Source organism: Aotus nancymaae, unplaced genomic scaffold (genome assembly GCF_030222135.1).
Source record: "Aotus nancymaae isolate 86718 unplaced genomic scaffold, 86718_ANA_hifiasm-v0.15.2.pri h1tg000115l, whole genome shotgun sequence".
NCBI classification, from domain to species: Eukaryota; Metazoa; Chordata; class Mammalia; order Primates; family Aotidae; genus Aotus; species Aotus nancymaae.
Window position 1 is genome coordinate 5424755 of NW_026988530.1, and position 23642 is coordinate 5448396.

The following is a 23642-nucleotide window of genomic DNA, read 5'->3' on the forward strand; positions in this document are numbered from 1 at the left end:
AGCAACTGCAGGACTAAACAATTAGTCATTATTAATCTGATTTTTGCTTTCAAAATCACTGACTGGACTAATTTTTATGCTCCTAAGTTCTCCTCAGACATTATGAGGATGGCTGGACTCACCCTGTTTTGCCTCAGGCCCCTATGGCCCTATGGGTGAGCATTCAATTTCTGAGCTTGGATCATCTCAGTCAGTCCTGGGTACCCTGAAGGCAGTTAGGGATCTAGAACTTCTCGTCCTCCTTTCAGGGGAACTCAGAGGGCATTCCATTCATAGCCCAGCAAAGCTCTGTTTCTGAGCACTTTGGCCTCATGCCCTATGGATGCCCCTAGAATCCAGAGAAACCCACAGTTCTTCCTGTACTTGAAGACATAGACAGTCCTCATACCAATAGAATGCTCTCAGGGAACAAGAAAACACTATGATTGCTTCAGGGAGAAATGGGGAGGATGCTGGGGTGGGGTGCAGGGGCTGGGGGGAAGGGACAACAGGACACCAATACAGGATGAGCGGCACCTATGAATCAAGCTCTCCAGGTAGTGTACGTATGACTGTCACACACTCCTTAGCTGGCGGTAAGATTATGGTTACCTTTTTTTTTTTCTAATGACCAAAACAAAGCATCTAAAAGCGCAGCTTCTGGAAGAACCACTTGCCCTTGCCTGTCTTGTATCGCTCTTCAAACTTGACCTCAGCCTCTCGTCCGGCCTTGCATTTCAGAGCAGGATCTCTGAAGACATCCTTACTGATGACAGTGTTGTCCAAGGGGATTCCACAGAGTACCTTGTGGGCATTAGGCGATTGTAGTTATAAACTTTCACAAAAGACTTGATCTTTGACCTATTGGCAGTCTTCTTCTTGCCCATGGCAGCTGTTACTTTGCAGGGATAGTGGTCAATTCCAGCCACCAGAGCATGGCTGTAGGGGCGATCTGAGGTGCCATCATCAATGTTCTTCACGACGATTGCTTTGCATCCAGAGTAGCGTCCAGCCAAAACAAGCACCACCTTCCCAGTCTTCATGAACTTGCCCATTTCGGCAGCAACCACTCAGGCCTACAGCAAAAAGGAGAGAAGGACACTTCCTATGGTTACGTTTTTTAAGCATGCAGATATGCCAAAAGTACTAAAATTGTCAAGGTCTCATAGATCAAACCTAAGTTGAAAGTGGTGTAAGGAAAGAATACCTAGGCACTGGTTTCAAGGTAATTTCACAGTCACTGAGTGCCAGTTTGCTAGCCCACATCTGGGAGGATGGTCACCTCTCAGGGAAGCGAGTAGGAGATTGTCTGCACAACAGCCAGGCTGCAGGGATCAATTATGCTTTTAATTGATAAAGATGGTTACCCAATTCTTTGTCTCTATATTGAAAACAGAGATGAAAAAAAGATTTTCTTTTTAGAACAACAAAAAAACACAAGGAATTGGCTCTATTCCATGAATCTTCTGAAATGTGAGAGCATTCTCTTTTTCTTTGCTTCTGAGTGTCATCAGCATTATCAGCACCCTAACAGAATACCATTTACTGTGTGCCTTTCTGTCTTCAGAATTTGTTGAGTTTTCCCACAAGACTCCTAAATACTTCATTCCTCAGTGCTTGTGCAGGGTGTGTCTATACTTTGTGGAAGAGTCCCCTCTACCCTGGTACACTTTTCTCTGCAGATGTTTTGTTAAGCACCATGGGTCATGGAGGAGCTCAGGCCACCCCGGCCTTCAGCATTTTTTGATGCTACTTTGGGTGGCAAGGAAACAAACGTATTTGCTCCTAATTCTCTTCTATCTCTTTCTGGCCTTTGATGTGGAGAAGGAATGCAGAACCTTTCTGAGCCCTTTCATAGCTCCTCTGAGATGCAAAGCCAACTGTTGACCATAAGGCAAACAAGGACAGTAAACCAGTCTCTAGGCTAGCTGAGAGTCCCAAGAGACAGGGACTCTGCTACCTGCTCCTCTCATCTCCTCTACCTTGATGAAGCACAAGGAAGGGAAGCTACCTTCTAGGACACCAAGCAAAAACCCTTTCAATTCTATCTCTTTGGAGCAGAGCAACTTTTCCTACTCTTTCTACTTTTTTTGGTCAACTTTACAGTGGTTTTCTCTAATTTCTACCTAATTTTTGTGCATATTATCAGCAGTTTGATATACACAGATTTGCCTTAACAGTGCTGGAAATACAGTGTTTCTACCTGCAACATTGGTGATTTTCAACAAGAGATGTTTACAAATAGATGGACCTTATATAACAAAAAGTTTGAGGTTTAAAAAAGTGATAAAGTAACCTAAAATGCTCATTATAGCAGCATTTGTATGTGTATGCATGTGTGTTCTAGGTGATGACAGACAACTAAATCAAATGCTACAAACAGAAAAGGTAACTTTCTAGAAGCAGGCTTGGGTGTAGTATAATTTTTTAAGACCAAATCAGACCTTCAGATTCACTGATACAAAATCAGCTTACATAATTATCCACAACTGAATGTTAAAATATACTGATCATTACAGAGAAACTTACTACCATACTGATTTTAATTCAGTACATAGTTTCAATCCAAGTTGTAGGGGTTTCACAAGGATACTCTACTTAAGATTCAAGTTCTCTGTACATAGAATCACAGTTCTAGGGTTGAAAATTAAAGTCACTTAGTTCCACGATCAGCTGCTTGAGTTCCATTGCAATATTCTTTCAACGTGGTTGTGTTGTCAAGGCTTGAATGTCTCCAGTGACAGATAAGTCAGTATCTCTCAAGACATCTGTTCCATTCCTGAAAAGTGCTATTAGAACGGATTCCCCTTGACCCCCTCTCTTATAAATGTGTGTGTGTGTGCGCATGTGCGCACGCATGTGTGTGTGTGTGTGTATGTGTGTGATTTCCATTCTTTTTTGTTGATATCTGCCTACTCTGCTCCTGGGGAAATCTTCCTCTTGACAACCCTCAAAATATTTGAGGGCAACTAGCATGGCCTCCCAGGTGTTTCCACATGCATCCTGTTCCTTCTACGGCTCCCAATGTGACATAGTTTGGGTCGCCTTACTAACCTATTCTGAATGTATCTCTCCTCTGTACACTCTAAATATATATATTCCTTTATAATGTGTGGTATTGCAAAGACAATGCTTTGGGCACGGTCACTTTTCTTCAGTACACTGGCACTTTGACTGCTTTCTTCACTTGTGACAGATAATTGCTTTTCTTGACATGAGTCTGCAATATTCACTCCAATTCTCCCTGAAGGCTTACACTGGCCACTATGCAAACTTCCAGGCTCACTTTCAGGGAACTGTCTAATGATGGATCTGAGTAAGGCCATGGGGAAATTGCTCCTGAACCAAGTGCAGTGGTTCCCAACCTGTGACTGACATACCATAGGCAGCCAATGGCCAGGGGACTTCCCATTAAAAAGACTACCAACTGTGACGGCCCTTCACTGCTGAAACCTTGGGGTACTTGACATCAAAAAACAACACCAGCCTTCTCATTAGGTAAGTGTTATTTAGTCCCAGCTGGAAAGTACACTGCAGGTATATGTTCTGTGACAAGTATAATGTGTTTATGAGCATGTGCATAATGAATTATTGGAAATAGCTGTGTTTTCAATACCCCTTTAATATATAAAGTTTGACTCTTGTCAGCCTCGGGTCTGTTAAAAATATTTAGGGGTTTGCTTAAATGGTGGTCTTCGAAAGCCTTCGATGGTGATCTAGTGGCCTCACCATAGAACTGCTGAGGACCCAGGATTATGGGAGGTCCCCAGAGGGTGATGCAAGCCTGGGGAATATTTAAGGTGTCACTTCATTCATTTTTGGAGACAGGTGTGAGACTTGTCCACATTTCTTACAACCAAGGAGCCGAGACTACTACATAAGAATAATAAGAAACCACTATAGAACACAGAATTCCAATCTCCAATCCTAAGGTTAAGGAAATAGTTATTTAGCACTTACTTTATCAAGGGCTCCTCTGTTTAAGCCATTTGCTTGTGAGTACCCTAGGTTTCCTTGAGGATGTATCCTTTATATTAGCTTTACCACATTGAACCTGGTAGTATAACTGGTCTTCTATGTGCAATGGGTGTAATTTCTACCAGTCTGCCCCACACCAAAGCTCTCCCTTAACCTGGCCAGAAAGTTATGCCCATAGCTTCTCTAGACCTGATGCCTAACACCTTCAGGGAAGTGCCCCCGATCACAAAATGAACTTGAGAATCCAGCTGTACACACATGTGGATGACACCCTCTTGGATGAGAAAAGCTATGAAGTGCCACTTAAGGTAATAGAGTTATTAATGATACTATAAATCAATCCTCAAACATACAAAATTACCTACCAAGTTTGCCTTGGTACTCTTTAGTGAAGAAAATAAAATTGAGTAAATGTAGGTATATATCCCATGTGGAAAAAATTCAGTTATTCCACACTTCATGCTCAGACCACTACAATACCTTTCCTTCGTCTCCTTGCCTTGCCCCTAACCGCCTCCACTACGGCCCATTCTCCGCCATGTTGCCCGTTAGTACTGCTACTATTCCTCCTCGTTACAGTAAGGAAGTCTCTCCAGATCCTCCAGAGACCAATCCCAACCTCCCTCAGCTTTCCTAAATGGACTTTCCCTTCCACTAAGCTTGTCTTTTGTAGGTTTTCAAATACATCACCATATGTCTGTCTTCACACCTACTCGCATAAGTAAAAGCGATCTCCGTCTTCCCTGGCCCAGGTTCTACCTTCCCTTCAAAGTCCAGCTGCTTTCCCAGATTGCACAGCTTCCAGTGCTCACATTTTTTTTTTTTTTTTTTTGAGATGGAGTCTCGCTCTGTTACCCAGGCTAGAGTGCAATGGTGCGATCTCAGCTCACTGCAACCTCTGCTTCCTGGGTTCAAGTGATTCTTCTGCCTCAACCTCCTGTGTAGCTGGGACTACAGGTACATGCAACCACGCCCAGCTAATTTTTTTGTATTTTTAGTAGAGACAGGGTTTCGCCATGTTGGCCAGGCTGATCCCGAACTCCTGACCTCTGGTGATCCACCTGCCTTGGCCTTCCAAAGTGCTGGGATTACTTAGGCACAGTGTGAGCCACAGCGCCTGACAGCTCACTCTTAACTTAGAAGAGGAATGCTCATCATATTTAGTGTTTCTGGTAGTTGTGTAGCACTTGGTGTACGTAGTCATGCACTGTATAATGTTTTAGTCAACAACAGACTGCATATATGACAGTGGTCTCATAAGATTATTACACCATATTCTTTAATGTACCTTTTCTATGTTTAGATATGTTTAGATAGACTAATACTATGTGTTGCAGTTGCCGGGAGTATTCAGCACAGTAACACACTGAAAGGTTTGTGGCCTAGGAGCAATAGGCTATACCATATAGCCTAGGTGTGTGGTAGACTTTACCATCTAGGTTTGTGTAAGTACATTCTATGATGTTCGCACAATAACACAATCACTTAATGACACATTTCTCACAACATCTGTCATTAAGTGATGCATGATTGCACTGCCTTATGTCCGCGGGTTTCCCATGTCTCTGCACCTCTTGCGGCAGAGATACTGACTGCATCTATTCTGGACTATATGAGGATATTTATATAGGGGATAGCCTTAAAATATGAAAACTACGTCTGTCTCTGAAGAAAAGGGCAGGCATGCCTGCTGCCCATTAAGACATGTGTTCCTTAGGCTCCAGGTTTCTCTCTTATAATGCAACCTACTTCATGTGTTGGTGTCAAGTGGCCATCTGAGTCACCCAGTGGGAATTGGGGCCTGGGGAACTGGCACAAGAAAAAGTTGGCACTGTGACTATTGCTATGGCTATAACAAAGGCCTTTATGTGTGGCCCAGGGTCCTGTGTCTTCTGCCAGCATCCATGACACTGTAGGGTAAAATCACCAACCTCTCATAGTTCCTGACATTATCTTTCCATAGTTCAGCTTCATTAAATGAGAAAGTCAGAGATTAGACACAGAAACCTGTATTGTATTTCTTAACATTTCTGATATTTTCCTTATGTATTTGAAGTACACAATAAGTTTTATTGATGATTATACAAATGATACTGATAATAAGACAAAAATCATCATAGCAACAAACTCTCGAGTTTGACTCAGTTTCGATCCATACTCATCCTTTCTGCTCTGCATGGCCCTGGCTTTTGAGCAATTGGGTCTTTAAAAAAAAATACACTTGTGCAAGACAGAGTAGGAAAGGAGTGAATGTGAGGGACACAGGGAACAAAATCCAGGAAATGGGTCTGCGAGCCGAACTGTGGCAGAGATGCCTAATTGCCTCTAAATACTAATTCTGCATTTTTCCTTAGTAAAATAACACTGATTTTTTTTTTTTAGCTGAGTGCATTATGGCTAGCAAAAGTGCAGTTGGCCCTTGAACAACCCAAGTTTGTACTACATGGGTCCACTTATATGTGGATTTTCTTCTGTCTCTGCCACCCCTGAAACAGTAAGATTAACCCCTCTCATCCTCCTCTTGCTCCTCCTCCCCCTCAGCTCACTCAACATGATGATAACAAGGATGAAGACCTCTCTGATAATCCACTTCCATTCAATGAATAGTAAACACATTTCCTTATGATTTTCTTCCTTTATTTTTTTTTGTGAGATGGAGTCTCACTCTGTCACCCAGGCTGGAGTGCAGTGGTGCCATCTCGGTTCACTGTAAACTCCACCTCCTGGGTTCCAACCTCTTCAGTAGCTGGGCCACGGGTGCCTGCCACCACACCTGGCTAATTTTTGTATTTTTTTTGGTAGAGATGAGGCTTCACCATGTCAGCCAGCCGGGTTTCTAACTCCTGACCTCAAGTAATACACCCACCTTGACCTTCCAAAGTGCTGGGATTATAGGCGTGAACCACTACCCCCGGCCTCCTTATGATTTTCTTAATAACATTTTCTTTTTTCTAGCTTATTTTACTGTAAGAATACAGTACATAATACATATAGCATATGAAGTATGTGTTAATCAAACATTTTTGTTATCAGTAAAGCTTCCAGTCAACAAGTGGGTTTTGGGAGAGTCAGGTTATATGCTGATTTTTGACTGCATGGGGGTTTAATCCCCCTAATGCTTACATTGTTTAAGAGTCAAATGTATATTCTTCAGCCTGTGTTATAGTTTATATTACTGGGTTCTAGCTAATAAGATATAAGTGGAAGTGAGAGCATTTCCTTCTTCTTGCCCCCTTTTCCTTTTTATTGCCTGGGATATGGATTTAATTGTTGGCACTCTGGCAACCATGTTGGACCATGAGGCAAATTTGAAAATAGAATCCTTGCATAGTGGAGGAACAAGATGGAGAGCGTGAGCCTCTGATATCACGAAGCCACCATGACAGCCTTTAACAGACTATCTCCTAACCTCTTTTACGTGAGAAAAAATACACTTCAATTGTCTTTTAACCCCTGTTATTTTGGATTGTCTGTATATAGTGAACTTACTCCTAACTAATACACAGACCCAATATTCATTGAGAATAGAGTGTATCATCAAATGCATTTCCTTAGAGAGATGCCATCTTATGTCTTTTTGATACTTAAAAACATTAAAAAGTGAGGACTACTATCAATCCACATGTGTGACCATGGAGTCCAAGAGAAAACCCGTTTTAAATCATTGGATTAAATTCTATGTTACGAGTGATTCAAACTTACACGTGCATCATGTGTCTTAAGAATATTTGTATCAACACAATGAAGAATGGCTTTTCCAGATATTTTTCGACCTTTTTAACACAAAGTCTTATTATGACAAAAAATGTTTTACAGGTATTTGGAAAATGCTTTAGAGCATTGAGTTCTACCATGTTTCAGTCCATTTGTGCAGCTATAACAAAATACTTAATACTGAGCAATTTATATATCATAGAAATTTATTTCTCACAGTCCAAGACCAAGGTGCCCACAAATTCAGCGTCTGGTGAGGGCTGCTCTCTGCTTCCAGAATGGTGCCTTGTTGCTGCATCCTCCAGAGAGGAGGAATGCTATGTCATCACGTGGTGGAAGAAATGGAAGGAAAAAAGGACCAGGCAGCTCTCTGAAGCTTCTTTTATAAGGTCACTAATCATATTTATGATAATGAAACACTCCTGACTAAATAATTTCCCAAAAGACCTCTAATACTATTAGTATGAACGACTAAAGTTGGATATTAAGTTCCAATGTAAGCATTTTGTAGAGACACACACATTTAAACTACAGCACACCAGCACTGCCAAAAATCAGGCTGGACCTAGCTTCCAACCTTGGTGTCCTTTTCTTGTACCCCAGTTATATGTTCAGTCATGATTTAAATCCTTAGGACCAACTCCAAGCTCAGGCAAGAGGTATTCAAACCCCTTCAGCTCTACTGTCTGAGATTTCAGCTTCAAATGGCCATTGCTGCTCATCAGGCTACTCTAAACAAAAGTGTGATTTTTTTTTTCTTGAGGTGGAATCTTGCTATTGTCACCCAGGCTGGAGTGCAATGGCACAATCTCAGCTCACTGCAACCTCTGCCTCCCGGGTTCAAGCGATTCTCCTGCCTCAGTCTCCCGACTAACTGGGATTACAGGCAGGTGCCACCACGCCCAGCTAATTTTTTGTATTTTTTGTAAAGACAGGGTTTCACCATGGTCTCTAGCTCCTGACTTCAGGTGATCCACCTGCCTCGGCCTCCCAAAGTGCTGGGATTACAAGCATGTGCCACCATGCTGGGCCAAGTGTGATTCTTAATAAACGCTTTTTGTACTACAGACAATGCTAATAGCACTAGAGGTCTGGATTCTAGTCCTAGCTCTCCCATTTACTAATTATGGAACCTTCAGGAGACCATGTGCTTTTCTTGTCGCTGTTTCTTCACCTGATAGACTCGGAATGATAACTCAGGCTTTGACTCTCTCCCTGGGCTTCCTTGAGATTTCATGGCACAGTTAATGAGGAAGAGCTTTGTAAAGTGGAAAGGGCCTCATTATGTCTCATGTCATGAATATGTGACTCCCAACACTTAGAAATTCAATGGAAAAGGAAGGAAACTAAATGGAACAACCTATTGGGCATATGTTAATTTTAGAGGGATGGTATCCTTAAAATCAGTAAACTCTTGGAGGCCTATCAACCCAAACTTATTAATATCTCCTTGCGACCAGGTGAGGCGGCTTATGCCCATAATCTCAGTGCTTTCAGAGGCTGAGATGAGCGGGTCACCTGAGGTCAGGAGTTCGAGACCAGGGTGGCCAACGTGGTGAAATCCCATCTCTACCATCAATACAAAAAATTAGCCAGGTATGGTGGCAGGTGCCTATAATCCCAGGTACTTGGGAGGCTGAGGCATGAGAATCGCTTGAACCCGGAGGCAGAGGTTTCAGTGAGCCGAGACTGCACCACAGCACTCTAGCCTGGGTAACAGAGTGAGACTCCATCTCAAAAATAAATATCTTCTTCCCATAGCTATCTCAGAGTGACTATTGCCTTCTGACCTCTTCTTCAACACATATAGTGGAGGTTAAGGGCATTACTTTGACTCAACAAACCAAATAAGCAAATTTCACATGGTACCTTTTAAAAAAGCCAATGGGCAGAGATGGTATTTAAAACCACAAGAATCGCTTGAACCTGGAAGGTGGAGATTACAGTGAGCTGAGATCATGCCAGTGCACTTCAGCCTGGGCAAGAAAGTGAGACTCTGTCTCAAAAAAAAATTAAAAAATTAAAAATAAGTAAAATAAAATGGTTCCACTGTAGCAATACTACTCCTTGCTATTTTAATAGGGCATCAGAGATAGAGTTGAGGCCCTTTCTTTAGTCAGTGGTCTCTTGAACTTTATGAGGAGAACGTGCTATCTTCTTGGCAAAATCAGAACTTTTGAAAATAACCCTAAAGTTCTGTGACAGAACTGAGAAATAAAATTCAGGCAGCTTTCTGAATGGAGCTAACTTGTGGAGCTGCTCACCTCAGCAGATGGGTGTCAGTTTCAATTTCAGCTTTGCTACTTAGTTCTTATGTGTTCCTGGTCCAATAACTAAACTTCAGTTTCCTCACCCACATTTCGGGAAAAACAAAGCATTTCTCATACTAGATGCTGGCTTACTCTTATTCCCTTTCCTCTTCGTTCTTCTCAAAAAACCAGGATAACTAGGAGATCAGAGGCTGTTGATATATACATTGAATCTTAAGGAATCTGTGCCTGATTTCTAGCATCCTTGGAGGACAAAGGAAAGAGCTGACTCAGAGACATTCCTTGGAGAAACAACTTCAAAACTTAAGGCAGATGGGACACTGTAATCTCCACCTCGAGGTTATCTTGGATAACCTCAAACCAAAGCAAGGCAAAAATTGTGATATGGGCAATGTTAGCTCCTCCTTCCTTTTACTTTCAGGTCCCTCCTCTCTCCTGGTGGGGTTTTCTTTCCTAGTATCCCTTTGCTGCTCGTGGGTGCCCTGGGTCGGGCCTTTCCCCTCTAGGGAGTCCCAGTGACCCAGGCGGGGTCTTGCTTTTCATCTCTCTTATGTCTCAGCTATCCTCATCACAACTTTGTTGTGCGTGGAACTACCCTCAGTTGAGGGTCTTCTCAAAGAAGAGCTGATAAGGCAATTTACTCAGAGGATAAATTGCTAGGAAGGTATTTTGGGTTTCCCTATCTGAGAGGGTGAGAGAATCTACAGTTCCTCCTGCAGGAAGTTTTAAGGCTAAGACACAGTCAAGGAACCCTGTCAATATCCTTCATAATTCCCACCCTGAACTCACATGTAAAAAGCCAAAGAGCCAAAGTAATCAACTTCCAGTAGTGCTTGTTATCAGCATGAGATCCCAGTGCTTCCCCCTGCTCTCATCTAATTGCTGCTCAACACAAGTCATCTGAGCCACTAGCACAGAAAGGCTCTCTAAGATATTTGCAATGGCTCAGGAACACCCAGAATCAGACTCCACAGATGACCCTTTTGGGATTTTTCAGCCCTAAAAAAAAACTCTGGAGTACAGGCTTGATATGGCTTGGCTCTGTGGCCCCACCCAAATCTCATCTAGAATTGTAATCCCCACCTGTCAAGGGAGGGACCTGGTGGGAGGTGATTGGATCACGGGGGCGGATCTTCTCATGGTTTTCTTATGATAGTGAGCAAGTTCTCATGAGATCTGATGGTTTTGTAAGTGGCATTTCCCCCTGCACTTTCTTTCTTTCCTGCCGCCTTGTGAATAAGTGCCTGCTTCCCCTTCACTTTCCACTATGATTGTAAGTTTCCTGAGGCCTCCCCAGCTATGCAGAACTGTGAGTCACTTAAACCTCTTTCCTTTATAAATCACTCAGTCTCAGATATGGCTTTATAGCAGAGTGGAAATGGACTAATATGGATGAAACAATTTTTTAATCAGTTTAAACAGTTTTTGTTTTATTTTATTTTTTATTTTATTTTATTTATTTATTTATTTTTTGAGGCAAAGTCTTGCTCTGTCACCCAGGCTGGAGTACAGCGGCATGATCTTGGCTCACTGCAACTTCCACCTCCCAGGTTCAAGTGATTCTCCTGCCTCAGCTTCCTGAGTAGCTGAGACTACAGACACGTGCCACCACACCTGGCTAATTTTTGTATTTTTGGTAGAGATGGGGTTTCAGCATGTTGGTCAGGCTGGTCTTGATCTCCTGACCTCATGATCCACCTGCCTCAGCCTCCCAAAGTTCTGGGATTACAGGTGTGAGTCACTGGGCCCAGCCCAACAGTTTTAATTCATTTAAGCTGTTTGTTTGTTTGTTTGCTTGCTTGTTTGTTTGTTTTCAACACACTGTGTAATGTCTTACTCTTCCACTTACAGAAGAGGTATTTTTCAGCTAAAACCATTTCTTCTGCTTTTCCTATTCTAGGACAGGCAAAACTGAGAAGGGGCGTGCAAGGGGAATTCTCTCAGCACCTAAGATCTTTCCAGTTGAGAACACTCAGAAATGTCAAATGGCAGAATAAAATCACCAGTGAACGAAGCTATTGAGAAACACAGCGCACCTCAGTGTAATTCTCACAGAAGCCACAGCATGGGAAGGAGGTGTGGCACTTGCCTGGCTAGCTTTGGCATGGGAGATAGTAAGCAAACCAGGTAGGAGATGTAATCTTCATAAAAATTCAGGAGCAAGGCATTCAAGCAAACCAAGCAAAGTTTTTGGAATGCAAGAGCCAAGACGCCAGTGCCAGAGCAGCAGGGTCTGCTGCAGACAGAGACACGATGACTTTGTGACAAGGCCAGCTATGCCCTGGGAGGCTAAGAGATACAAACCAAAAAAAGATTTATCATGTATGCTCTACAGAAAGGCCTTATCTTCAGTCACATTTGGGTATTTTCAGTCACACTTGCATACAAGGATAGCTGCAGTGTCAACAGTATCATCCTTGAACACAAAGGATGACAGTGACAAATCTCAGGGTCCTTTGAATTTGAAGATAACATTGTTCACTACTGTGAATGCCAGACTTTTATTGTCAACAGAGCTTCTCAAGTTATTTATGCCTGCAACAACTTGTATTAGATCACCCGCCTCTTTCAGTTGCTTCCCTGAGATGTGTTATAGTGAAAGTGAGAGTGTTGTCAGCAGTAACACGTCCTACATTGCCTAAATGACCACAGAAATTGGAGTTCCCAAATGTACACTGGAGACCTCTCACTCTGTTAACCTCTCCACTTCAGCCTGTCTCTGTGATTCCCTTGGGAACTTATCAACATCACAAAATGCTATCTCGTTCTTTATTTTGGAAACTGAAAATCTTCCAAAAGAATACTCTCTGAGACTCCTTAAATGCATGGTCCTAAACCATTCCTGTGGAGATTTTGGAAGAACCTGTACAAGGAGACTATTGTATGCATATACAAATAAATGACACAACTCAATGGTTTAATACCATCTGCCAAGTTAAACTACTGCAGAGCAGCTGTGCATATTTAAAATGATGCCTGGCACAACTAGAGATCCATAAATCATCAGCTGCATACTTTCATCCAATTAAGAGAGTTAAGTAAGAAAAACTCCACAAATTAAGATGTGTGTAAGGACATGGATGACATCGTCGTTCCTCTCTGAATGCAAAAATAAATAAAAATAAAAATAAATCCTCATTTTGCTGATGTTAAGGCTAGAGTTACTTTTCTAGGGACACAACTTTTCCGGTATTTCAAATCCTGGCACAAAACCGTGTTCGCAGAAGGGTCATTTCGGGCTTGTCAGTTCTCTTTCTGTAAGTACTAGAGCAAAACAGAAGTAATGACTTAAACTGAAAAGCAATCCTTCTTCAACAGGAGAGAATGGGTAAGCTAGGATCCTAAGGCTTTCCTGGGACAGGATCGGAGCGTTGTCTCTGTGCAGTTAATCCCTTTGCTCTGGTTTGTTTGTCTGTAGCACAAAGATGCTAAAGAGCAGGGCGGATCAGGCCAGCAGATGCCTCATTCCAGCTCGGGTTGGCCTTGGGTTTATAGGCTTGGCTAGAGAAGCCAGAGCAAACTAAAATGAAGAGAAGTTGCATTATTGTAAGTTGGGTCACTGTAGGATAGGGTGACCCACTATCCTGATTGTCTTATTTTTTTTCTTTTTTATTGAGACAGAGTTTTACTCTTGTTGCCCAGGCTGAAATGCAGTGGCACAGTCTCAGCTCATGGCAACCTCCTGTCTCCCGGGTTCAAGTGATTCTCCTGCCTCAACCTCCTGAGTAGCTAGGATTACAGGCACGTGCCACCACGCCTGTCTAATTTTGTATTTTCACCATGTTGGCCAGGCTGGTCTGCAACTCCTGACCTCAAGTGATCCACCTGCCTCGGCCTCCCAAAGTGCTAGGATTACATAAGCCACCGTTCCCAGCCAGATCCTGATTGTCTTGTGCAGATAATTAATGCTATTCTTCTTTGATATGCAACACAATTTGATAAATGGTAGTTTCTTACGTCTTATTTACAATGCGGTATCTAAAAACAGATCCGTGAACTTTGTGTTCCTGTTTCATTAAAATCCATCAATCCATCTTGCACAAATGTTGATATATTACAATCGCCATTATTAATAACAATACCACTGATCTCATCTGAAATGTCTCTAAGTATTGGGAAGCTACAATGCACTGAATGCTTGTGTCTCCCTAAAATTCATATGTTCAAATTCTAATCCTAGTGTGATGGTATTCGGAGGTGGAGTCTTTGGGAGATGGTTAGGTCACGAGGTGAAACTCTCATAAGTGGGATTAGTGCCATTACAGGAAGAGATCAGAAAACTAGCTAGCCCTCTTTTCACCATGTGAGGACAAAACAACAAGGTGACTGTCTATAATCAGGAAGAGAGCCCTCATCAAAAACCCGGCCATGTTAATACCCTGATCATGGACTTCCAGCCTCCAGCACCATGAGAAATAAATGTTTGCTATTAAGACACCTGACCTATGGCAATTTGTTATGGCAGCCTGAGTCGCCTAAGACAGAAGCTGTGAAGCTCACAGTGGCAGATAAAAATTTTCTAAAACTCATATTTTCACTTGTAAACTCAAGATTTTATCACTGGCAACATTCCTTGAAGTGACTGTCTCACGTGGTTCATTTTAGAGAAAATACCTGCCAAAATTCAATCCAAATAACCATAGTCCATCAGTCATTCTTTCAAGTAAAGATGGCATTCTATAAAAAAAATGAGGTTTATTAAGCTCATAACACAAATAACTACAAAAATTCTTATCCTTCTGACAACTGTCATGACTTGGTACACAGCAGAAGTACTTCATATGTGCTTCTCATTTTGTGTCACAGAATATTAAAAACATGCACACTGTGCTTGCTTCAGCAGCACTCATACTAAAATTGGAATGACACAGACAAGCTCAGCAGGACCCCTGCACAAGATGATATGCAAATCTGTGCAGAGTTCCATATTTTGCTTTCCTCTTCTAATGTTTATGGGTATGGAAACTGACCTGTGATGAGTGAGGTAACTTGCCTAACTGGGAAACCTACCCCCAACTCCTCCTCCAAAACCAAAATACATATATATTTTTTTTCAAGGCTGAGACTTAATAAAAGTAATAATTTTATTGATGCTTTCAAGGCCATTATTCGTTAAAATTGGCTTTGCGCTCCCATGAGTGCATGGCATCAAAGAATGCAATAACTATTAGTAGAATTAGGCACCACTGCGTTGTTTCATGCTAAGATGCCAGCAGTGTTAACCAGCGTTGCTTTTGCACCATCAATGTAAACATCAACCAAATGAAAGAGGCAAATACATAATCTCTTAGTGTGATTACAAAAATGGTTTTGACCTCATAAACTTTCTGAAACTCAATGCTTATGTTGGCAACAAGGTCATCATAAAGAAAATAAATGAATATTAGCATCCTCAGGGACATGAAAAGGGAACCATTACTTTATACTTCTGTATCATCTGATCCTTTATGATTTTTGTAGTGTAAAAAAATGAATAAATAAATGTACCTGGAAGTGTCTTCATTAAAAAGGGAAAGGTGGCCTGAATGATGTCTCAAGAACTTATCATGTGAACCCAAATCTTCTTAAAAGTGTCCTTAAAGAGTCTTGTGAAAATGTCCCCTAAAAATCCTAATGGATTCAGTGACTTACATGAGTATTTTCTGTATTTTCTTCCATAAAAACAATGTAGAAATTATGAAGATATAAGATTAGGCCTTAACATTATATATGTGTGTGTATACATATATGTGTGTGTGTGTGTGTGTGTGTGTATATATATATATATATTAATTTGAGTTTGGAGTAGCTAATTATATTGCTCTAATTCATCAGTTTATATGTACTATAAAAAACTTTATATAAATATAGCTGATTTGACACAGCATTTTTTAATCATTTCAGTTAAATGATAAAAAAAAATGCCATGTCTGTATTCTTTATCAGAAATATAATTCAAAGCATATTACTTTTCCCCACAGAGAAGCCAAAGTCAACTTCCATCATTGTGATATCATTTTAACATCTTCCTTCAGGAATACAATGGTATCAATTATTATGCTTTCTTGGAAGGAAAAAAAAGACTAAATGTCTCACATAGAAGGACATTTATTAATTTCCATAGTTTGGAGACCAGAACAGAGTGGGCTCCAGGTTACGTAGGTCAGGGTCTCTTTCTTCTTGGCGATTCTCTCAGCCCCTGCTCCTGCCTCAGGTAGGTGGCACAGTGCCTGCTCCTACAACAAGATCTAGAGGAAAATGAGGGACAGGCTCTAACTGTGCCTCTTTAGAATTAAGAAAACCTTTCCCGGAGATCCCCACCAGATTTTCTTCATGCTTCCTTGACCCAGGATTAGGTCACATGCACATGTCATTTTGACCAAATCACTGTTGAGGGAAATGGTATGACTAGCATTGATTGAAACCAGAAATCAGAAAACTGCAAACAAAGGCCAAAGCTGGCCCACAGCCTATTTTTGTAAATAAAGTTTTATTGTAACACAGCCATATTCATTTTTATATTGTCTATCGCTGCTGTCTCATACAACTACACAGTACAGTGGTTGTAACAGAGACCATGTGCCTGCAAAGCCTAAATATGCACTATGTCCTTTACAGAAAATGTTTGCTGAATGTTAGTATACAGAATTATTTGGGGAAGAATAGATGATGACAAGTAACCACAATGATCACTACAAGATAGAGTGGTTCTAAAAAAAACAAGCTCTAGGCTGGGCGCAGCGGCTCACACCTATAATCCCAGCACTTTGGGAGGCCAAGGTGGGTGGATCACTTGAGGTCAGGAGTTTGAGACCAGCCTGGCTAACAGTCTGATGAAATCCTGTCTCTACAAAAAACAACAAAAATTAGCCAGCCATGGTGGCGGGCACCTGTAATCCCAGCTACTCAGGAGGCTTAGACAGGAGAATCACTTGAACCCAGGAGACTGATGTTGCAGTGAGCCAAGACTGCATCATTGCGCCGCAGTCTGGGTGACGAGAGCAAAACTCCATCTCAAAACACACACACACACACACACATACACACACACACACACACACCCCCCAAGCTCTTTGACCTTGAAATGATGAGATAAAGCTAACAGTATATATGACACAGTCCTGAACATATAAATTATGTCTCAAAGATTGCAAGTGCTGTAAAAATGCAGAGGAGTTCCTATAGTCCCAGGTATTCAGAAGGCTGAAGTGGAGGATTGTTTGAGCTCAGGAGTTCAAGAGCAACCTGGGAAACATAACAAGACCCCTTCTCTTAAAAAAAAAAAAAAGAATTCAAGAAAAAGTGATCAATAAAAACAAGGCAAAAATATTTTCAGTTCAAGACTGGCCTGGGGAACATAGCAAGACCCCTTCTCTTAAAAAAAAAAAAAAAAGAACTCAGAAGAAAAAGTGATCAATAAAGGCAAAGCAAAAATATTTTCAAAGCAAACAAGTTCTCCACTAAAACATTTCATGGGACACGTATACAGAATGCCGGTCTGTTTTGACTTAGCTTCCTTGTGTTTAGTGTTTTCTATTGACAGGCAGGTGAGCAGCATGCAAAGGGCTAGCCTGGCATCTTTCTGCTCTATTACAATATCACAGGCCGTTTTCCCCCAGGCTTTCTTATGTCTTCTTTAACCTTCATCATTGCATAATACAAAGGCTCATTCTAGATAAAAATGTACAGATTTTATCTTTGCTGTCCAGCTTTGTTGATACAAGTCCCGTATCACTTCCTTTCTATTCTGTGGTATTTTTGTCTCCTTCCCACCTATTAGAATGTCTTACACAGATCTTATAAGATCTGAAAACCATTCATGGTAGGAGGTAAAACTAGAAGCCTTGCTCCAGTCAGGAGGATTTGCATTAAAGAGAATAGAAAATCCCTGAGTTAACTAGAAAGGAATCTGTGTCTACTTTTTGTTATCCTCAAAACTACCACTTTTAGACACTTTCCTAACCTTGTACTTTAAATGTGCACTATTACACCCCAAGCATTGCACTGAAAGATAAATACTGAATGGTCCTATAGCTTGAATGTCTCCTCTAAAACTCATGTTAAAATTAGCCTATGTAAAAGTATTGGGTGATAAGGCCCTTAAGAGGTGGTTAGGTTGTGAAGATCCTGAACTCATGAATAGATTAATGCCAGTGTGTTAATTACCTCAGGGGTGGGCTCCTGATCAACGGATAAAGTCCAGACTCCATTTCTCTTTGTTCCATGTGCTCACTTGCCCTTCCACCATGATATGACACAGCAAGAAGCCCCTCACCAGACACAGCCCTTCGATATTGGATTTTCCAGCCTCCAGAACTATGAGCCAAGTAAACTTCTATTCTTTACAAATTGCTCAGTCTGTGGTGTTCTATTATAGCGTCAGAAAACAGACTAAGACAAATGGGCAGAAAAACGTGGAAACATCCTCTTCACATTCCTACCCCATCTGCCCTACAGGACTCCTCAGAACACTACGTTTGAACATTAGGTGATGACTTCAGATATCTCGGGAGTTCCACAAGATGAAAACTATATGGGAAGCAGTTGTAGTAGTTTGAAGAAAAGAGAAAGGTCCTGCATCATGTGTTCTATCATGTGATCCAGATTGTCATTTGCCCCAACAGTGACTCTCACTCAAGCCAATAGCAGGAAGCTCTAAGAGGCACATCAGAGACATGGTTGCTCCTAGGAAGTTGCACGTCTTCACTCCAACCCTAAGATATAGATGAGGATCTTCTTTCTAGCAGAAATAAGGCAAGGCAGCAGAGATCCCAACAAGGTTAAATATTAAACTTCAAAGCTGAGAATGAATCAAAGGCCTGAAAAATTAAGTACATTTTAGAGATCTAAACAGGCAAGTTCTCAGAGTGCAGCTGTCAGGGAATTTAAGATCTGAAATATTTCTTCCTGCCCAAGAATGTTTAAACATTTTTATTCAATTCAGTAACTATTTCTTGAGTAATTATTGTGAGCCAGAAGTTGAACTATGTGTGGGATAGAGCCGTAAACAAGGTCAACATGGTCTCCTTTGCTACGGATTTTATGGTCTATCATGTGTGTTACTTGTTTTTCTTTCCCTTATTAGACTGCAGACTTTATTTAGAGACAGGGTCTTGCTGTGTTGCTCAGGCTGGAGTGCAGTGGCATGATCATAGCTTACTGCAGCTTTGAACTCCTGAACTCAAGTGATCCTCCTGCTTCAGCCTCCCAAAGTACTGGGATAACAGGTGTGAGCCACTGCACCCAGGTTGGACTACAGACTTTTTGAGGACAAGACTTATATTATATTCATCTTCTTAATTGTCTCACACCTAGCACAGTGGTTTACACATAGTTAATACTCAAAAAGTTTATGGAATTAATGAATTACTTGACTGGATAAATGAAGTCAGTTCTGATCCTAATACAGTGATCCTTTATACTTCTTTATGAGCAAAAAGAGTCCCAGACCCAAAATTAGATAAAAATAAGAGGTCTACAGGTGTTCCACGTTCACAGTTAGAACTAGGACAGAAGGGCTGGGATTACAGAGAGATTTTTGCACCAGGAAGTGTTAATGCGATATATATTTAGCACATGAACTGTAAATATTTCACAGCTGAGACTATAGTAGGATTGCCCGGATTAGAGCAGTGACGGAGACTTTGCCACAGGAAAAAGACAAAGTAAATGTTTGAGACTGAACCTACTCTTAACTAAAATAAGTGACACAATAAATTTTGTGTGGAGAAGGCATTTTTAGCCTCCTTTACATGTATCACACATATTTAGATGACGAACTATCTTAATTTCTCTTTTAACTTTCATTTATCCTTCAAGATGCAGCTCAGCTACCATCTTCTTTTCTAGGAAATATCCTTTGTTCATCTTTCTGACTTGCCTCCATCTGGGCTCAATGCCTATACTGCTTTGAGTAGTTCTCCCCAACCCCCAGGTTCATGTCTACCTGGAAACTGTGAAGGTGACCTTATTTGGAAATAAGTACTTTCAGACAGAATCAAGTTAAGATGAGCTCATAGTGGATTAGGGTGGGTACTAAATTCAGTATGACTGGTGTCCTTAAAAGGAAGGGGAAATTTGGACACACACACGAAAGAGAAAGCCATATGAAGATGAAGGTGGAGACCAGAGAGATGCATCTACAGGCCAAGGAATGCCGGAGATTGCCAGCAGCTACCAGAGGCTAGAAGATGGAAGGAAGGATGCTTCCCTAGAGATTTCAGGGTGAATGTGGCCCTGTTGACACCTTGATTTTGAACTTTAGTCTCCAGAACTATGAGTTCATACATTTCTGCTACTTGGTTTATTAGTGATGTGATACAGCAGCCCTAGGAAATGAGTAGGAAGCCCTCTCCTCTTACGTTCACCTGAGCTCAACACTGCCATACCATATTGGATATGTTTTTTAATGTATATATCTCCCCTCCCAGATTATGACTTCTTGGAGAGAAAAGCCTAGCTTACCAAAAATTTCTGTGTCCATAGCACTTAACACACTATCTGTCAAAATAAATGTTATTAAAGTAAACTGATTGAGCCAGGACTGGCAATTCCAAATGTCCAACAAAATTCAAATTTGCCATGCCTGCCAAAATTTCAAATTCACACTAACCCATGTCAAAGCTGTACTGACTCCCCTAGAATTAGCCTACATATTCCACAGTGAGGAATAGGAAAGAAGTAACAAAATATGGAAAAGCAAAGGTATTACTACTTTGTAAAGGCTTTAGTAAATTAAAACTCTTTCAATCCACACAGATTCTGTAGAGGGAAAAAGTTAGAAATGAAATTCTTTATGGTAAGCATGCTGCAAACCACTGCCCTAAGTCATTGTGTGTGAAAAACAAAAGAAAAGAAAGCTGTAGGGCTTATCATTTGCCACGCAGTGAAAATAGAGAGAAACTGAGCTTGCTTAAACACACCATAAAACCAATTTTGACAGAAATATCACAATATTTTTGCAGAAATACAGTTGACATGTCAGAAGGACTTCTCTGAAGCTTCACCTAGAGATGTTCACAAGTGGACTAGTTGGATTTAGAGCTGTAAAAGTAGCATCCATGTGCCAATCTAAGAGGAAAATCATTTCCACGAAGATGGTGTCTTGTGTCCTTGTTCAAAACAAAGAAGTAAGAATCATTAAGCACGTCACTTCCTCAAGTATCTGGCAGGAACATCTGATTAGCTGAGTCAGGCCTGTGCTTCTGCCAGAGAGAAGGGACAAGGATTATCTAGCCACCGTTAGCTATTGCAGCAGGAGGGGAGGACATGTCTCCACCTATTTGTTCCAAATAAGAAAACTTTTATATGTCTAAATACAGCTTTCTGTATTTTTGCAATTGCATATTTATAATAATTTTTGAAATTATATAACAATATATATTTTGTATTGTATATGTAATACATACATGTGTATAATGCATATATATCAAAAAATCTTTTTTTTTATTTTTGAAACCAGATTTCTCTCTGTTGCCCAGGCTGGAGTGCAATGGTGCAATCAAGGCTTACTACAGCCTTGACCTCCCAGGCCCAAGTGATCCCCACCTCAGCCTCCCAAGTAGCTGGGATCACAGGTGTCCTCCACTGTACCCGGCTAGTTTTTTAATTTTTTGTAGAGACAGAGTCTGCCTATGATGTCCATGCTGGTCTTAAACCCCTGGACTCAACTGATCCTTCCACAGTGGCATCCCAACGTACTGGGATTACAGGCCCAAAAATCTTTAACACAAAAAAAGTATTCTTGGATCATTTAAATAAGTATTCCTGACTCGTTGGAAATGTTCTTTCAAGTAGTAATGTTTTGGGACCCAGGTTCCTTCCATCTTGTGACTCTGCAATTTTCAACGGTTTCCAAAGGCCTTAAACTTATTTGCATTAATCTGGAAGAAGAGGAAAGAAAGCACGTGGATAATCATTCCTGGGAGGCTCATAGGAAGACAGAACCAGAAGTGTATACATCACTGCTGCACACATTCCACGGATCAGGACTCAGCCTCATGGCCACTTCTAATTGGAACTGTTCCTTGGAAACCACGTAGGTGTCCAGGAAAAAGAGGAACCAGGTTTGGTGAACAGCCAACACAGTCTCTGTCTTATTATCTACAATAATTACTGTCCACTACAACATCTCAATATTTTGTGAAGTCTTAAAAAGAAAGAAGTGAAATATCATGATCAAGCTTTGCAAGAATTAGGTAAATCTATTAAGTCCCAAAAGCAATAGCTGAAAGAAAAAAAAACTGAATTAAAAAAAAGATTTATTGAAAAATGTGAACTTTGATAAAAACAAATGGGCCTGCAGGGCCGGGCACGGTGGCTCACGCCTGTAATCCCAGCACTTTGGGAGGCCCAGGCGGGTGGATCACAAGGTCAAGAGATCGAGACTGTCGTGGTCAACATGGTGAAACCCCGTCTCTACTAAAAATACAAAAAAAAAATAGCTGGGCATGGTGGTGCGTGCCTGTAATCCCAGCTACTCAGGAGGCTGAGGCAGGAGAATTGCCTGAACCCAGGAGGCGGAGGTTGCAGTGAGCTGAGATCACGCCATTGCACTCCAGCCTGGGTAGCAAGAGCGAAACTCCGTCTCAAAAAAAGAAAAAAGAAAAAAAAAAAACAAATGGGCCTGCAAACATTTAGAATCCCATCAAATATTTAGACGGTATTTTTCTAACTTCCTTCTGAAAGTTTGTTATTAAGAAACTCATGATTAATATATTAGTCATTGATTAATCAATATGCTGCTCAGAGTTCATTATTTTATCAAAAAAAGTCATTTCTAATCAAAGTTTAAAGTTTAAAATAATATAAATATAACAGATGACAGCAGTTTAGATTTGAGATTTAATTGTAAACTGTAGGCTCCCTTATGAAAAGCTTAGTTGGTCGGATGCAGTGGCTCATGCCTGTAATCCCAGCAATTTGAGAGGCTGAGGTGGGCAGACAGCTTGAGCCTAGGATTTCGAGACCAGCCTGGGCAACATGGCAAAACCCCATCTATACCAAAAAAAAAAAAAAAAAAAATAGCTGCGCATGGTAGCAGAGGCCGGTAGTCCCAGTTACTCCGAAGCTGAAGTGGGAGAATCACCTGAGCCCAGGAAGTCAGTCAACACTGCAGTGAGCCCAGATGGCGCCACTGCACTCCAGCCCGGGCAACGCACGTGAGATCCTGTCTACAAAATTAATTGATTAATTCATTCATTCATTCAAAAAGAAAAAGCTTAGTTGTCAACCTTAGGTTACCAATTTTTGCTATGAGAATGGCTGAGTCTGCACAACCACCTAATTTTGATCAAACCAATTGACCTTTCTGTTAGCGTCCAGAGCAAAACTCTACAAAGACTTGGCATTTCTTGGAATGACATGGTATACCAGGCCTTATGGATCAACTGGAGGAAAACTAAGTTCAGTGTGATATTTGAAACTATTCTCTCTTTATGCATCTTGGCACTGCCTACGTTTTTTGTTATATTGCGCTTGCTGTTTTTAAATCTGTGTTTCTATACTCTCTTTTCCTGCCATTAAGATCAAGGTAGCCAGGCGGGAACTATGTCTAAATTGTTTATCTTTAATATATAAAGGAAAAGATTGTCATCAGCCTGCTTAAAAGATACCATATACTAACTCAAACAAGATCAGCCTTTGGTAATTCCTAGCTTCTGGTGTAGCTTTTCTTTTTTTCTCTTTTCTTTTCAGCTAATGCATGACCTAATAAATTATCAC

General features: G+C 41.1%; 1 non-coding gene and 1 pseudogene across 1 annotated transcript; one reads left to right on the top strand and one right to left on the bottom strand.

Annotated features, from left to right (window-relative positions):
- Positions 1–471: 471 nt before the first annotated feature.
- The window catches only part of LOC105718858 (large ribosomal subunit protein eL27-like), a 61275-nt pseudogene continuing 38104 nt past the window's right edge, over positions 472–23642 (bottom strand).
- LOC135272591 (U6 spliceosomal RNA) lies at positions 14769–14874 on the top strand. The gene has a single exon (XR_010340612.1). It is a non-coding gene; the product is annotated as a U6 spliceosomal RNA (small nuclear RNA).